This window comes from Mytilus galloprovincialis, chromosome 4 (assembly GCF_965363235.1).
Source record: "Mytilus galloprovincialis chromosome 4, xbMytGall1.hap1.1, whole genome shotgun sequence".
In the NCBI taxonomy this organism is placed as follows: domain Eukaryota; kingdom Metazoa; phylum Mollusca; class Bivalvia; order Mytilida; family Mytilidae; genus Mytilus; species Mytilus galloprovincialis.
Window position 1 is genome coordinate 79,647,218 of NC_134841.1, and position 13,131 is coordinate 79,660,348.

Here is a 13,131-nt window from a genome sequence, read left to right on the forward strand (position 1 = left end):
GTGTCAGTTAGATTTGAAATACTCAGATACCAGTATTATATAACTTAGACAATGGTATGTTTGAAAAATATGCCCGCAACCGTCATGACCCTTTCACGTCTTTACTCTTTGTTATTCAGACAAGAAACGGTGGGAGAAAGACTCTGTTCTACGAACTATAGTCCACTAAACCAGAAAACGAAATGTCCTAGTTAAAAGTCATTCAAAACAGTTATTTACATCTCTTGTATAAATATTTGATATAGCTTTAGTCGCACATTGCTTCTATTGTCACATGAATAAAATAAGACCTTTAAAAACCCCCTTTCAAGAAAGTGTAAAATGAAGTAAAATGATCAATGCATGAAATGACAGACTATTCTAGTCAAGGTTTTTTTCTAACAATTGAATGATTTTAATTTTGAATTCTCCTATATTTTGATATTTGTTTGATAATATCTTGAATGAGTTCATGTACAGTAGTTATTATTTGAGTGGTTATTTTTAAATGTGATTTTTTTGTCACTGCTCTTGTCCTGAGTCTAAACTACAAGACACCTTGGAAACCGAATGCATATGAGGTTTGTATTATGTTAATCTAGAAGATAATTTTACGAATTCCATTCTTACGATTTGATCTTATTTTCACATTTTCTTCGCGTTTAACTGATAATGGACAGTTCTAAAGGATGCTCTTCAAGTTGGGGATTTTATATAGATTGCTGTATTTAGAAAGCTAGTAGGTCTCTTTACATTATTATTACTATTTAAACTACAACTGATTTATTTAAACAAGTAAGTTTCAAAGTTATGTTAAAAAAAAAAAAAAAAAAAAAAAAAAAAAAAATAGATACTTGCCGTATTTTTTCTTTTTTGTAAATGTAACAAATATAAGAAATACTCATATTTATATGGTACACAACTGAACAGCTGAGTTTTTTTTATCTACCTGACTATATATGCGCGGTATGAATTTGCTGATTATCGAAGGTCGAACGGTTACCGTAATTGCTTACATCCACTTCCGTTGCACTCTGATTGATAGTGTTCTCATTGGCAATCATATCTTAACGTTTTAATTTACAAATACACTTATAATGTGGATACTCTGACATTCAGACATCTCGGGTAAACAAAAAGCAAACATCATTGAAAAAAGATAGTAAGCTAACATTAGAACCACTGAGAATAATGTTTTTACACTACAGAACGTGGAAAACGGGGTTCAAAACAATACAACGCAAAAGTGGTAGACGGGGGATAAGCAAAACAGAAATAGCTAGACAATGTAACTTATCGGACCACAGATGAATTATCACGTTGTGATTGGTTAAATGCCGTCACTTGGTGACCCCCTATGAGACCGTATGGGGTTAGTAAGTTTCATATGGGGTTCATGACGCGTTAATGGCGACGTCATCTATTAATGTTGTTGTGTATCATTGTTTATTTTTCAACAAAACGCCGCAGAAAAAGACCAGCGTCCGATAAATTCGTTATACGGTTAACTACTGACCCCATACGGATCTATAGAGGGTGAATAAAATTCATAGGGGACTCGGCCTCCGGCCTCACCCCATATGGATTTTACTAACCCTCTATGGATCCGTATGGGGTCAGTAGCGAACCATATAACTTATAATGTATGAAACGGTAGAACATTTTTTTTTATCACAAGATACGTTATAAAAATAATGATACACCCGAGGACTATAGAAATGGGGACCTGATATAACATAGATATTAACTTAGCCCGGCCCACTTAGCCACAACAAACTAACTATTTGTATGTGGAATGTTAGTCATACAAATAAAACAGAGCAATCCTGACTTGTCAGTTGATGTGTCTAATGAATCAACAGAACTGCATGGTAATGCGAACGTCATCATGCCTTGCATTGCCAACTGGATGGCGAAAAACCATTAGAAACCACCAGGAAAAAAATCACGTACTAAATAATATTTTATTGACCTAACAGAAAGATTGAAACTATCAGCACCTATTCATTTATTCGTCCCCTACCGACGAAGTCGAGAGGACTTTAGGTTTGCACTCTGTCCGTTACAGGTCAAATACTCACATAATGATAAGTTACTCCTCGGTATAGGAAGAGACTCCTAATGAATGAAAACCTAGTTGTACTTATACTAATACTGATACTAATATTTATATAGTTCGATTAGAGTTATCAAAGGTACCAGGATTATAATTTAGTACGCCAGACGCGCGTTACGTCTACATAAGACTCATTAGTGACGCTCGTGTCAAAATATTTGAATATATAAGCCAAACAAGTACAAAGTTGAAGAGCATTGAGGATCCAAAGTTCCAAAAAGTTGTGCCAAATATGGCTAAGGTAATCTATACCTGGGATAAGAAAATCCTTAGTTTTTCGAAAAATTCAAAAGTTTGGTAAACAGGAAAGTCATATGTAAAAATGATTAAAAGATCGTCTTTATGTAATTTTCTCAAGTTGTATTTTTTTCTGTTTAAATGTGTTACGTACAAACAAAGACATAACATGTATTCGGATACATAGCATATATTTGTCTCTGCACAGACACTTGTCTCAGAATTTTTTTCATATATACCTTAATATAACACAAGGTACTTAACTTGCATTTTCGAAAAATGTCAGGCGGTGACGAAATTCTTAAACTTGTAATATCGTAAATCTAAATTGATTTATCTTTACAATAGTGAAAACTCGCCTACATTTGTTGTTGGAATCACCCGTAGAAATCCTACCCAAGTATGTCAATCGTAATAATTTTTCCAACGGCTAAAAATTTGGCGTTATATTAAGGTATACAGGATTTTTTTTTCTGAGACAAGTGCCTGTGTGTCCCTGGTACAAAGTTGTACTTGTACAGTTAACTATTATTTCCGGAAAGAATTCAGATCCACATGGAAGATGACAAATTCTTAACTTTGAAAGTAAATATCCGGTTACAAGATTTGTGGGAAATTAAATCTATTTAGTTTCTGATCGACATCGATATTTTGCCCTTTTTACCAGGAAAAACGTTCCAAAAGCCTTAAATGTAAGTATAGAAGGTTAAAAGACACACAACGTTAAAACAAAGGGTAATTTTCATAAAACTTACATTGAAATATCCACGGAAAACTCAATCAATGACGAAAGGTCACTTAGTACAACGTACAGCAACAAGTATCTGAATATCCGTAAGCATCTTACATATTGTGTAAATGTATTGCAGACAACTTCCACCTAGCCTTGACATTTAAATGGTTCAGTGACAAATTATAAGAAAAAAGGTTCATGATGAATTTTGTTACAGATCCGTATTCACAATAAGTCAATATACAACAGGAGATAATTCCTATTTCGGTTTTAGGAATGAGCTGCTCTGGTTTACATGGCGTTACATGGAAGGGGAGGTATTATAAGAGTTTGTGTAATATGAGGCAGGCATTACCTGTGAATTGGGACGAAGTCTGTAAGATTTTTTTTTAAATCAAACATGTTAAAAAGAGAAACGGATATAACGTAACGTTTCCGATTTTGGTTCTGTTAAGGATTTTAGTTGTGATGTTATTTAAGTTATGACGTCATATTCAATGTAAACAAAGAAGCGCTGTCATCAGGTAACGTTTTTTTTTTTATAACAAACAATTTTTAAAAAATGAATTAGTATTAAGTCCCTTTCTTAGACTGATAAATATACATTTTATTCAAAGTCTCATGCAAACAAGACCGGAAACGGAAGTAAATTTCTGCCCAGACCCGGAAATTCTAAAACGCGACAAAAAAAATTGAATGATTTTGAGTTCATTAGTACAATGAAAAATTCGGGAAAAGTATCATAGAAGTCAGCTAGTACATGTGTATGTGTTATACATTGTCCTTATAATGATATATCTGCCCAAAACATCTGTAGCAGGGTTGCTTCCCCTCCTTAGTACAGGTAGAACATATAAAGCCAGTCTTAATCGACTGAGCTAGGGAATCGATTCTTTGGATCAGTGGGTTAAGGCACTGACTGTCATGCAGGTGATGGGGGTTCGAATCGCGGTGGTGACGATATAAATATGTAGAGTAGATACATGCTCTCTGGTTACATTAGGCGCCCAACTAAAAAATCTATGATAGTTATCTGGAGTATAGCCAGGGTTTGTGTTGTTTAGAGTCATATAATATGAGGCAGGCATTACCTGTAAATAGGGACGAAGTCTGTATGAATTATTTTTTTGTAACTTAAATATTTGTTAAAAAAAAGAAACGGAAATACCGTAACGTTTCCGATTTTGGTTCTGTTGTTAGGGATTTTAGTTGTGACGTTATTTAAGTTATGACGTCATAATGCAATGTAAACAAAGAAATGTTATCTTCAGGTAACGTTTTTTCATATCAAGGAATTATTAAAAATGAAATCGGTATTGCGTTCCTTCCTATTTTATACTAGACGGATAAATATATATTTTACTTAAAGTTTCATACAAACGAGACCGGAAAAAGGAAGTACATTGTAGATTTCTGCACAGATGCGGGAATTCAAAACATGACATCCAAAAAATTGAACGATTTTGAGTTCATTAGTACAATGAAAATTTCAGGAAAATTTTCCCGATTTTTTTTTTTTTTTTTACTACTTTTTTCTACTGTTATTGGGGACTTTGTCCCCATATAAATTTATGATGACTATTGTGGTGGGGGAATAGTGTAGCAGGGTTGCTTCCCCTCCTTAGTACAGGTACATTGTAGAACATATAAAGCCAGTCTTAATCATCTGAGCTAGGGAATCGATAATTTGGCTCAGTGGGTTAGCATACTGACTGTCACGCAGGCGACCGGGGTTCGAATCCCAGTGGTGACGATATAAATTTGTAGAGTAGATTATGATACATGCTCTCCGGTTACACATCTATGCCTATGGTACATGCCCTGTGGTTCTATGAATATTTTTTTTTGTGTGAAATGGTTATGAACAATTGAATGTGCGGTTTATGGTTGAATTCTATCATCCAAACTGCGAGCACCCTAGTTATGATAATCAGCCATTTGTTTATTATTCAAAGTACTTAACAAACACAGATCTCAAAGATTTTGGGAAAATGCTAGAAAAAGAGCATTTTAATTTTTATAGATCACACAAAAAAAATTACAGATCTAGATTTGTGTTATTTTTATATACATGTACTCTCACATTCATGCAGCTTTAAAATTCATAAGCTCAAGAAAATAAGTTGGCTTAAGGTTTGTTTGTATACCTTTGTCTGTCCGTCTGTCCGTTGTCAACATGTCGGGCATTTAATTTACGCTTTAACCAATTTGTATAAAACTTTGGTGGATTGTTTATATCAATGACATGAGCTCCTTTTTTTGTATAAATTTTCAAGTTTACGTTGAGTCCTGGGGTTTTATTCATAAAAAAAGGGGAATTTCCCAGTTTTCTGACAATAACTCAAAAATACTTCAGCAGTTCTCATGACACTTTGATGAATAGTTTATATCTATTGACGCAAGCTCCCTTTGTTTTTATGCCCCACCTACGATAGTAGAGGGGCATTATCTTTTCTGGTCTGTGGCTCCGTTCGTCCGTCCTTTCGTCCTGCTCCAGGTTAAAGTTTTTGGTCAAGGTAGTTTTTGATGAAGCTGAAGTCTAATCAACTTGAAACTTAGTACACATGTTTCCTTTAGTATAATTCTTCTACCGTAATTTTAATGCCAAATTAGATTTTTACCAGATTTCACGGTCCATTGAACATGGAAAATGATAGTGGAAGTGGGGCATCCGTGTACTTTGGACACCTTCTTGTTTTTTATAAATTATAGATTTTACGTTTCCAAGTTCTGGGATTTTATTCATTAAAAAAGCGGGGATATTCCAGTTTTCGGACAATAACTCAAAATGCTTTTAGCAGTTCTTATTAAACTTTGGTTAATTATTTATATCTATTGACTCAAATTTTCATGAATTTCTGATTTGTTTTATTGAAAAGTGATTGAACTTTAATTGCTTTATTCTTCAAAAACGCAATGGGCATATCATGTGCTCATGGCGCAGCTGCTTATTAAGTTATAACTTAGCAAAGTTACAATAATACATTTATCCTTTTGTTTGTTAAATGATGTTGGCATCCTTATTTCAGAACCTAACGAAAAGAGAATTCTGTTCTCATAATCGGTCAATTGTATCAACAGTATTGATTATGTCATTTATGTGTCATAAAAATTTTAAAAAGTTATTAAATCTTTATACTTATGATTCTGAAAATTTATTATATTTTGTATACATCCTGTTCAATCTCACTATGGGTACAAATGTACAGGAAATCAAAAGTCAATATAAATTTAAACAGTGTGTCAATTGCATCATTATATATTCATACATGTATTGGTACATGTACATGTAATTTGGTGTTTTCATGGTTTTTAAACCAGAAAATTGAACAAAGCGTCTTATCTAGTTATTGTTCTTGTTTCATTACAAAGATCTCAAAACAGATACTGAGACAGAATTTTACTTGTCACATTCAAACTTTGAATTTCGTAAACTTATAACTAAATTTAGAATATGTGATCATAGTCTGGAACTTGAATTAGGTAGATATAAAAAAGTACCACGAAATCTTAGATTATGTAAATTTTGCCCTATTAAAAGATATAGATGATGAATATCACTTCTTCTTTCATTGCGAAATAAAGAAAAGCTTAAGAAATAATTACTTCTTTGAAATTGCTTCTCAAAATTCTGACTTTACGAGTTGCACTAATAAAAAAAAGCTACAATATATACTCAATCCATCAAATTTTCAACAGGTACAAAGTTTAGGTTCCTTTTTAAAACAGTCAATGAAACTGAGGACAGGGGACTCTTGATTTACCATGGTTAAAAGTTTTGTGGTATATTGATATGTTGTAATTTGTATTTTGACTTGTCACTATATTTTATATTTGCAACAATTGATTTATTTATATACATATCTATTATATGTATGAGTGTATGTTAGTTTTTTGGTTTTTTGTTTTGTTTTAGTTTGTCACAAACATGTTGATTTGTTTATATGACAATAAAGATTATTATTATTATTAACATTTAAGAAAATGCAAGCAATTTTGAGAACCTACCCTGCCCTTTTATTTAACATTTTACCAAATATATATCTTTAAACTATATTTATGAATAAAGATATAAATGAATGCCAAATTCAATGCAATGTAGTGACATTAAAGAATGTTTCTTACATAAATTCAATTTTATTTAACCAATCAAAATAACCTATGATATATATATATATACATAATATACTTATTTGAAAGTAATTTTAAACATATTTTCTTCTTTATTTTTTTAAAACTTATATATGTTATAATAAAGCTTTTTCAGCAACCTAATGAGCCTTCTTCCTTCTTTTCAAACTTGTAAATGTTTATTTTATTGAATAGCTTTGAAAATGATGAAATGATTTATAACACTAAAACAACAATAAGCAAACAAATCTCCCACATTTTAGGATACTATAAGATGTATACATGTACAGTATACCAATATTCAATGCATTCTTGAGGAAACAATCATTAAATTTCAAGAGGTGGGTGGAGGGGTTTTATGGTGTTTTCCTAAAAATAAAAATTCTAATCCCAAATTTGATGAAAAAATGGTGGTTAAGCAGTTGTATTAAATATTGAATCCTGTTTATCCCCTTACCTTATAGTGTTTAATTTTGAATTTAAGTATCAATAAACTAATAAACTGAAAAAAATATGTCTGACTGACACAAAAGCTCATAACCCCCTCTCTCAAGGCAAGATCTATTTAAAAGTCAAATTTTGCTGACTGTCACTGTTCATAGGAGAGATTTTCCTTAAATGAGGATTTTTCTCACCCTGTTTTGTGTTTTGAGCAAAAACTAAAGTAGATAGAGAGAACAAAAAAGACTGAAAGAACAGTAATACAAGATCAACAAAATAGAGATTTTTGTCATGATGACTATTGTTGTCTACAATGTTGGAGAGTATCCTTTGTTTGATATATATGCACATGGACCAAGGTGAGCAACACAGGCTCTAGTTTTGCTTTGTCGTTGTTAGATTATTTAGACCTTTCGTTGAATGCCAGGTCTTTAGAAAGGTTAAACTTGTTAACATTTTACTTTTGGGTAAGGCAAAAGGTGTAAATTTGTGTCAATAATGGCGTAAATTTGTGTCAATAATGGCCTTGGATCACTGTGACATTCATCTATATGTTCCATCATAAATGACATCTGAAGTTAATAATTGAATAAGTTTTGAACCAAACCCTTTTGAACTGAAGAGTTAGGATTGTCAATAAATGATTATATAAATACTATAACAAACCTTTTGATTGTGTAATAGTTAAAAACCCAATGACATAATTTGCTTAAAATACTCTATAAACTAAAATATATACCTTAGTACAGCCTACGTGTTAGCCAATAGTCTGATCCCCAAGACTAGTAAAATTTTATTCAGACCAGTAATTTTTTGCAAAAATTTGTTTAGACTCACAAGGAAAATGTCTGAATATTTGTCTTAGGACTAAAGTAGTTGGAGAAGATTTCTGCACAGACTTCTTTTTTAGCTCACCTGCCAACTTTACTTTTTGTTAGTCTCAAATAAATATCACATTGAATAAATATCACATTGAATAAATACATGTATTATATTACTGACCTCTGAGGAAGGAAATTTCTTTGACTTATAAGGTTAATAGTAAATGTTTTATTGTACTGAAAACAAATATTGGCATTCAGTTTGGCCTCCCTAGTGATGAATAATAGTGTTATTCACTAGACAGTGCAATTGGTTGAGGTTATTCACTAACCCAGCCGATTTGGCTGAAGATATCCAAATTAATTCACAATACATGATCTTTTATTAGCCAATAAATTTATTCAATTGCATATATACTGTGAGGTAATCATAAGCTTTATTCATATTGTGTTTATTTCAGTGGTCGATCCAAGGTAAAGTAACCCATTGCGGGGGGTTGGAACCCCCATTTTTTTATGACGATCAAAGCATTTGAATGGGGACATTTGGTTCGAACTCCCCCTCCCCCTTTTGAAAATGGCTGGATCTGCCCCTGTATTCAATGGGACAAGTGGACTGATATAAGTTAAAATCGACTGGTTAAATTCAAAAGTAGTCCTACATGTATGTAGATGAAACTCGTGTCTGGCCTATCAAATTATAAGTACCTTTGATAACTAAATTCAACTGATTCTTCTGTAGACAATTAATTTCTTTGGTAATAAAATGCTACCCCTGGATGATTGAGAAAAAGGGTAAATTAAAGAATTATCAATCACATACAACAGTATATATTATAATAATATCACATGATTTAGTACTGAAAAAGACCAAATAAGGCTTAAAAATTAGAAATATATCTGTTTTTTCCCTAAAGAATAACACAAAAAGCAAAAGCTGATGTAAATGGAAAAGTGTCACATAGGCCGATCCAGGGGGTGGGGGGTGGGGGGCCTGGCGGGCCCAGGCCCCCCTTTCGTGGGAAAAATTTGGTTGATTATATAGGGAATCATTGAAGCATGACTGGAGCGGGCCCCCTCCTTAGGAAAAGTTCTGGATCCACCACTGTGTAATAACCTTCTTATATAAGGAAGGTTTAACCTGATTATGTAAACATTTTACTTTCTGGTAAAAAAAATGGTTAATATTAAGGTTAATGTGATAATTGACCACACATTAGATTATTATTCTACATGACAAAAGTATCAATTGGAAAAAAGTGAATGTTAATTAATAATTATAAGGTTACAGTGAAAAGTGATTCTATATAAATGACAGTTGACAAAAGTATCAATTGATTTTTCTGACCTGACAGTAGGGACATGTGGACTCAGTAACTATAACCAGCTGAACAACCTCAGATCTGACAAATGGATTCTGATTTGGAATACAGGTGACCGATTTTACAGCAATGACATGTAATGAATGTAATTTGATAATTATTGGTAAGCTAGAGGGAATATATATATATATATATATATATATATAATAGAGCAGACTTATTGATAATTATGATTAGAAAGACAGAGTAATAGAACATCATCAATAGTGATTGAGTGAAAGGTAGTTGATAAAAGCTATGATAATGGTTCAGAGGCACACCATGAAAATAAGCAGTTCTTTAACTTATTATTGCAATTACTATTAGAAGCAATATACATGTATACCAAAATCCACAAAAAGTTAATTTTAATTATAAATTTATTTCATAATAAAAAAGGGCTAAAGGGTTCACCATAAAAATAGTTTCAAAGCTGGAGCTAAAAAAATAGTCTTTTAACATTTGAAAATTATTTACAATTTAAATACCTTTTGCGACAATCTTTGATACATATATTTGTGTATCAAAGTTTTATGGCAACAAACTTAGCACTTATTTGTAGTCTTTTGATAACATGTATATAATACTAAATTAGGATCATTTTTTCAATAAAATTGTGAATGGAAATAGGGAATTTGTCAAAGAGACAACAACCTAACCAAAGAGCAGAAAACAGTCCTAGGCCACTAAATAGGTCTTCAACACAGCAAGAAAATCCTGCAACTTACTTGTAGAACATAGTTGATGAAAATACAATGATTCTCTGCAATTACGTCGTCGTTGCCCAAAGACACATTTAGTTTCCAGACAATAACTTTTGTTTTAGCAAATGGATTTCTGTAATTTTTTTACCAGATGGTTCAATACCACTAAAGGATGGTTGGGATTGATTTTGGAAGTTATGGTCCCAATAGGTTAGGAATTGGGGGCCAAAGGGGCCCAAAATAAGCATTTTTGTAGTTTTCAAACAAAAACTCATGTTTAACATGTTTAAGTGTATGAATTTCTCTGAAATTATACCACAAGTTTCCGTACCATGAAGGGATGGTTAGTATAGACTTTGGGGGATTGGGTTATGGCTTTAAATGTTTTGAAATTAAGGGCAAAAAAAGGGGAAAACTAGGTTCTTCTGGTCAATGGACAATTAAGACAATTTAAAAGCAGTGTAAGGGAGGTAATTCAAAAAACATTTAACTAGAATGTTGGGTATGTTTAGCATTTACCTCCTTTACACTACTTTTTAATGTGAAGTTACATCTTGTCAAATATATATTATGTATAAAGAAATGTCAGGTTTTGGACTAATTGGCAAAAAAAGGGGGGTGGTAGTAGTTTTCATTTTTTTTTCAAATTTCTCAAATTCCAAATTTTTGAAAAGTTTCAAGGAGAAATCTTTAATTGCACAAAGTTGTACAATAGATTTGTAAGACCTTAACATTTGTTTTGTGTCAGATAATCGAATGAGTTATGTCAAAAATTTGATCACAATCCAAATTCAGAGCTGTATCAAGCTTGAATGCTGTGTCCATACTTGCCCCAACTGTTCAGGGTTTGACCTCTGCGGATGTATAAAGCTGCGCCCTGCAGAGCACCTGGTTTGTACTAAGTGCTGCTGAAAATTTGGCTGGTCATGTTCCTCTTTTGGAAATTATATCAAAATTTATACATAATAGATATAGGAAGATGTGGTATGAGTGCCAATGAGACAACATTACATCCAACTAACAATTTATAAAAGTAAACCATTATAGGTCAATGTATGGCCTTCAACACAGAGCCTTGGCTCACACTGAACAACAAGCTATAAAGGACCCCAAAATTACTAGTGTAAAACCGTTCATACGGGAAAACCAACGGTCTAATATATATAAAAAATGAGAAATGAGAAACATGTATAAATTACATAAACAAACAACAACTACTGTACATCAGATTCCTGACTTAGGACAGGTGCAAACATTTGTCTGTAATACTATTAAGGTTCATTATTAATACATCGTCAATAATATGAAATATGATTTTAAATTGTAAAAGGGCTTTAACCTATTATGGGCTCATTGTAAAAAGTATAAATACATATAATAATCAGATTTTGCATAAATCTCTTGACTGTGTTTATTTTGATTTTTTAACCCCACTTTTAAGCACCCGGTTTCGTGGTGGCCAGTTTTTATTGGTAAAGGAAGCTTAAGTTCCCGGAGAAAACAATGACCTGAAAATCCTAGTCAATTAAGATTGGAGTTGAGTGCACCCACATGAGCAGGGTTTGAACTCACAACCTCAGTGTTGACTGGCTAGTAATTACTGTACTAAGACCACTCGGCCACTCAGGCCCCTCTGACTGAGTAAAAAAGTCTCTTTAAATTTTATCTAAAGAATAAGGAGATGTTGTGCGATATTACAATATACTAAGCTATAAGAGTCCCTGGTATGACAAAATGTGAAAACATTCAAAATTAAAAACTTAAGCAGCAGCAGGCATGATTAATACAACAACAATGAATGAAAAACAAATACAAAAAACAACCACTGAATGATATCCACTTGATTACAGGTTTCTGGCATGGGACCCAAAAAAATAATGTGGGGGTTAAATTTTCTTTGTAAGAGCTCAACCTTCCACACAGGTTGTTTTCCCTCTTTCTTAGTAGTTGTAGGAAAAGTTATATAAAAGTAGAGACAATATTAAAATTGTTTTCAGAATCGCAATATTACTTCATAATGGCTTAATAATATTGAGATTGAATGTTATTTATTGAACTCATGACTTATTTACACTTGAAAATTACAGATTTTGTAAACCATTATGTTACATTTGACAAGATGTAACTTCACATTAAAAATATAAAGTCTTTTCTATTGATGTCTGAAATATTCAATTGTTGAAAACATTATGTTTCTATAAAAATACTTCTCTTTGAAGATATTGGTAAAAATATGTTAATTTGTATCCATACAAAGTTCAATTGATATTTTTTGTTAGTTAACTAGAAATTTAATTGTAGGAGTTGTATTAAATGTACTAATGTGGAATTTCTAAGTAAATATGCATTTGTTTGAAAATGCCAAAAAAAAAATGTTGATTTGATGTTTTTACTTCATTATTAAGTGATTCATGTAAAAATTCACACTTTTATGTGTTTGATAATAGCTATTGATTTTCTCTGTGGTGATTATAAATTGTGTTGTAATTTATAATACTGTCTGGCATGAAACATTACTCCTCAAATGAATATTAATATTACGGTTAATCAAACCATAATTGGGTAAAGCCACTAACTCATGGCCGCTGGATTCCTTTATTTAAAATGA

The 13,131-nt window shown here is 32.1% G+C and overlaps 1 protein-coding gene across 5 annotated transcripts in view; it reads left to right on the plus strand.

Moving 5' to 3' along the window:
- The first annotated feature begins 2,937 nt into the window (after positions 1–2,937).
- Positions 2,938–13,131, plus strand: part of LOC143073064 (vitamin D3 receptor-like) — a 158,316-nt gene continuing 148,122 nt past the window's right edge. For 3 of the 5 annotated variants that reach the window (XM_076248315.1, XM_076248310.1, XM_076248311.1), the window contains exon 1: positions 2,938–3,024. The gene's annotated coding sequence lies outside the window, so the exon portion shown is untranslated. The remainder of the gene's footprint in view (positions 3,025–13,131) is intronic. The other 2 variants (XM_076248312.1, XM_076248314.1) reach the window with 1 other exon arrangement.